Source organism: Pyxicephalus adspersus, chromosome 3, assembly GCF_032062135.1.
Source record: "Pyxicephalus adspersus chromosome 3, UCB_Pads_2.0, whole genome shotgun sequence".
In the NCBI taxonomy this organism is placed as follows: Eukaryota; Metazoa; Chordata; class Amphibia; order Anura; family Pyxicephalidae; genus Pyxicephalus; species Pyxicephalus adspersus.
The window spans coordinates 13,573,952-13,579,972 of NC_092860.1; positions in this window are offsets into that span (position 1 = coordinate 13,573,952).

Consider the following 6,021-nt stretch of genomic DNA (forward strand, 5'->3'; position numbering starts at 1 on the left):
GGGAGATGTAGTTCCGAAGGAAAGTTAAAGCCCAGGGTGGCATTTAACAAGAGGGGAGGAAGCTGCTGCTGTGTCCTCACTAAACCCTCCTACAAATAATGGGAGCTGTGTTATTGTCATCACTGGCAGGAACAATTAAAATATAAGTGCAGCCCAAACATCATTTTATTATAAAAATGACCATTAATATTTATGAAAAGTTGCCCACACCTGATATTGTGTGCCGAATCAAAGATTTAAAATTCTCTGGCATATAGCGGTACAGAACTTCTGCGTTGCTCACTTTCTGGGCTGCACTGAATAAATGTGCATACCGAGTATTACAATGTCAAATGTACAACGCTACAAAATATGTGCTATATAAATCCTGATTATTATTATTATTAATAATAATAATAATGTTATGAGGTTAAGGTTCACACCTCCCGCTTGATTGCTCAATTTGGTGTGGCTCCCTGGGCCTGGCACTTTGCCGGTTGCTCAAGGATTTGCCTGCCATCCCTCTTTATTCCCTATGGGGCTACATATCTTCCTATGCAGCAGAGGAAAATGCACCACAGCCAGGAGCGTTCACAACTTCCCCACGCCAGGAAACACTGTTACATGGAAGAAGTGCTTAAAAAAAAAAAAAAAAATTATATATATAATCACAACTCCTAGATAGGGGCTCCAATTTTTAATACACTGACATATGCTAATGTTCCATGTTAATTGAATCACAACATGCAAAGTATTTTATCACTACCAAAGCTGAGCCAAAGCAAAGCTATATGAAGACTGGGTCTGCATTTTGTAACTCTTGGCTGGGAAGCTGACAGTCTATCCTACTGACCAGCCTGTAATTGCCAGCATGTAAACACTAACATTTATGTCTAAATGTTTAACTCAATATACAAAAATGAAAAAGTTTTATATATTCTATTTATCAAGGGGGTAAATATTTGAAAGTACTTGCAGACATAATGAGGATCAGGAATCAAAAATATAAATACATCATTTGCTGCTTGAAAACCATCAATTTAACTACATAAACCAAAAACAATTGTAAAACCTGAAATTGCATAAATGGCATTATATATATATAAAAAATAGAGTGCAGAGCTGTGAATAAAGCAGGAATGGGGTGGTAAACACTCAGTGTGCAGGGGACATAGTGGATATATAATCTATGTAATCTAATAATTAATGTAATCTTACTGTATAAATGATTAAATTATATCAGCACTAAGCAAACATTTCATATTCCTATCAAATGAATTATTCCTGAGTCCAGTATAAAGCAGATTACAAAGATGCAAAAATGTTAGGCCGCAGAATAGCGCAGATGAGCTTCATATTAGTGACAACACCGCATTAGACTTCATTAACACAACAGTAAAATACTTTATCATGATTGTCAATCAATGATTATCAATGAAATAGAACATTTTTATATACTTACATTTAATAAAAGTCAGAGTCCGTACATATTTTGCAGACGGACTCCAGATACCCCAAAATTGCACCAATTGACTCCACAGCCCTGCTCCTGGACCCCTACTATGCACAGCTAGGCTTCGGGAATTATTATTAAACAGGATTCATATAAAGACTGCACGATGCATGAACAAGTGCTGTACATATTATTAAACAGGATTTATATAACACCAACATATTATGCAGCACTGTACATTAAATAGGGGTTGGAAATGACATACAGATACAGTCATTGACACAGGAGGAGAAAAGGATTTTGCCCCGAAGAGCTTACAATCTAGGTGGTGGGGGAAGTAACACACAATAGAAGGAGAGAATGGGCATTTTCAGGCATTTGCAAACACCAATATAGGTGTTTTTAGACTAGAAAACACTCTGGTGTGGATTGGCCAATAAGGAATGAATAGGAATTTCAAAAGTGGACAGTTAAATGCTGGGTAAACAGTCCATAGACTTAGCATTAGCAAGACATTTATGGATACATTGTTGCCAGAGAAAGTAATTTTTTATATCCCACTCCTTTAGGTCACAGTGACATGCCTGTCCCTTTCTGCATTATTGATCAGCTTGATTGAGCATTTGTAAAGGTGGAACTTTTAACTTTAATGTCAATGCAACCGTTTAGTGAATATGGAAGGATCAGCTAATTCTCATGTCTTACCATTAATAATTTCAGGAACAAATTCCAACTTTTGTAAATCAATTCAGTCCTCATACTGCTGCTCATATATATATATATATATATATATATATATATATATATTCTCTGTAGTGTTTCGTGTTTCTGGTAATGCAGAAATGTTGGCAATATTCCGTTTTACTCATACACCTCCTCCTTGCCCTCGGATGTCATGTTCAGGAAACACCTGTACCACACCAGATTAAGAAATCCTGCCATGGACTGTGCAGCCTGATTACTAATAGCATGAGGCCACATTTAAAGAAAATATTACACATGTACAGCATTGGGGACCTATGGGCCATTGATTACTGATTTAGCAGGACTTCTGCTCATGTGCACAAGACCTAAGGTATTAGAGGCTGGTGAGAACAAGACAAAGCACCAATTTCCTGAATTGGCATCATGTGTCCCAACAGTGCCATATCACAGAACATATAAACCCTAAATTAAGATTTTGAAGGGTCATTGATGTAGCAAGGGTCGTGTAACAATATTTGCCTATTTGGCATTGCTTAATAAGAAAACATTACCTTGTACTTACCACTGTCGAAGTTGAAACTGGATCAGGTTGTATAGAATGTTTATTTCTTCTTTTAATAGAGTTTGTGTTTCAGTTGGGCAAGCCCAAGCAAGGAGCTGAGGTATAGCTGAGTATCAGTTCTCATATAGCAGTTGATAAAATTCAGACGTTTTTTTTTTTTTATACACATCACATAGTATTTTCTCATCACTCTGCTCTCTTCTTACATGCTGATTTTAAAGAGGACCCGGGTTATGCAAGCAGCACTCAAAAACAGCAAGCAAAAGCCCAGTCACCAGTTTTTCCAGTAGGCTCCTTGCAGATAATCTCCACTACAGTCCTACCTTGTTCTATGTCGTTTTAGTTTTCTAATTTTACAGCTACTCTCTAATGACTTGGAATCCAATTACTGGAGGGGAAACAAAGCAGCGGGAAAGGTAAGGGAACCAATCCACAAAATAAAGCAGAACAATCCATGCACTGTAGGTTTGCACAGCTTTCTCCCCAGCGGGCCCTCAAGAACAATGAGCAGCAAAGTAATGGCATCAACAAATCTTCCAACTATGGGATTGGTGTGACTGCACATCCGAAGTGCAAGATCAAATCTTGTGAGTCTAGCAATTATTAGGCAACAGAACAGAAGTACCTTAAATGTTTAATTTCTGGAAGAATTCAGGACAAAATTAACTTTTTTTAGGGCATTGCTTAGGCACAAAACATTTCTGATTGATTGTAAAGAATACTTGGTACTATAATAATTTTTTAAACTCAGGTTATGTTTAAAGTTACAAATCTATGTTAGGCCTTACTGACTACAATTGAGAACCCTCCATCAACTAAAAAATGAAAGGAAAACCATTAAGGGAACTTTATAGTGCCAAATGGACAAAAGTACAAATTCATAGACCAGTGTAGCCATCAAGCATCCCAATAACTTCTACCACAGGTTCATTGGCTAGAAATATCTTTAACATATAGTGAGATTAAAAAAATAGTCCTAAAAGTTGATCAAATTGACAATTATTTGGTCATGAAAATCCATTACACTTTGTTCTGCTGTCTTTTGGACCATCGTTACTAGAATTTGTAGCGGTTGAATCGGATATACACTTACCCACATAACTGGTCCTCCCACCTCCAAATTAAAAAATAAACCCCCACATCCACCCCAGGCACCCAGAAAAGTGCGACAAGACACAAATATTATTAACATAATTTTTTTTTTTATGTAGTAAAGTCCCAGATGTCAGCATCAGGATGAAGAAAACAGATCAGTTACTTGCACAGTTAACATAGTCTTTCAAGGTCTTAATTTCAACATATACATTATTAATAATCCAACGTGTATAAAAGACAAGTGACCATACAGGAGAAAAAAATAAAAAGCATCAAATAAATAACTCAGCGGTTGAAATGTTAGGTCTGTTGTTGACACAATCTGGACCATTCTGATAAATTAGTAAAACTACAACAAGAAAAAAAAAAAAATGAACAGAACAAAGCATGACAATAGGTGTGAGATTCGGATATGAAACCAGAACAGGGATTTAACACTTGTATGCATTCAAGGCAGTTATTTTGTGTTTGAAGAGTTTGCAGTGTACAAAACCAAAAGTTTCTTTTTTAAAGTCACCAAATGGAGTAATTCAAACCAAATTGTTTTTTGTACATCATGGTATATGTGTGTGCATGACTGTATATACATATAGCTTCAATGATTTATTGTGCGTTTTCTTTTTTTGAGCAAGATAAAAGTCGAGAGAAATCATAAGAATGTGATTGGACTTTTGTGAACTTTGGGTTGGGTTGGTTTTTTAACCGACGTGCAGTTGACAGCAATCCTGCTTCATTGTTGCACAGCAGTCACGTGCCAAAAAAAATAACACCAAGACAGCTTCAATGAACCCTTGTTATAAAGTAATCAGGCATACATAAAAAAGGAAATAATTGTGTGAATAGCTTGATGAGAATTTAAACTCTTGGGTTTACAGAACTTTAATATGTAGCCAGGAACCTATATATAATTATGATCATAGGGCTCTATGCTGGGTAACGGTTGTGTACCATGCCAAGTGGTAAATGGTTCATATAGAGAACTCTCTTCCCAACTATTCACTTTAAGATTGTTACAAAGGACAAAAGGGCACTCTTTGCTTCTGCAGGAAAAGATTTTTAAGCTCTGGATAAGGAAGGGATTCTTCACTGTAAGGTTTGTGAAAATGTGGAATCAGCTCCCTCAGGAAGTAGTTTCAGCAACTACTATAGATTGCTTTAAGAAAAAGCTGGATGAGTTCTAGAATAAACCTGGGTAATAAAGATTTAAAGTAACGACACCAAAGACCAGGGAACATCCCATTGCCTTATGGGATCAGGAAGGATTTTTTTCCCCCCGTTGGAGCAAATTGTAGCAGGGTTTGTTTTTTGCCTTCCTCAGGATCAACCATGTCCATAGGGTTTTATATCTGGGATATGTTTATTTCCCATGTGGTTGGAACTTGATGGACTTTTTTCAACCTGACTACTATGTAATTATGTAAGTGCTTTTCAGGGTTGTATGTGGGGTACCTTTTGTGTAAGCAAGGCGCTTCTAAGGGTTGTATGTTGGGCAACATTTCATTTTCTAAAGTGCTGATCGAAATCTATCATTATCTCACCAATAAAGTTACAGGAACTTGAATGGCAAAATATCCCAACAGACACAAACCACCTTGTACCAAAAAAGCAAAAATTACAAAGTAATAGCATTTTACAACCAATTTCAGAAAATGCTTTTTAATATCACTGTAGGAGTTTTAATGAATGAAAATGGTACACAAAACTAAAACTGGACTCTATGAACTTAACAACTATGAATCAAGCAAGTTCCTAAAGTTGTATTTTGTGATTAACCCCAACAATGGACCATAACTAAGTGCACCTCAGTATTAAACTTATTAGCAAATTTAAGAGCAAGCCATGATAGTCCTGTGTATTCACATGTTTGATTTGCCCTAATAATATCAACAGTAAGTGTTTGCCACTGATGAAGCCATAGGGATCAATGGAGAACATTGGTGTTTTTCCTACATCCCAATTACCATATTTTCTGCTTAATATCACTTTTATAAACAGTGGTAAAAGCCTAGAAAAATGGAGATCAGTACTCTAAAAGAATAGAGCATGTGATCAACATTGTAAGTATTACAGAATCTCTATGCTCCATTTTATAAATCCTTTATTTTATATAAATAAGCCCCTATACCTTGTCATTTATGGGAACCACGATTAGGATTGAGTGTTTGGGGTTTGGGCAGGATAATTGTCACCTTACATATTTCTGCACAAAACAAAGGATGTCCTAAAA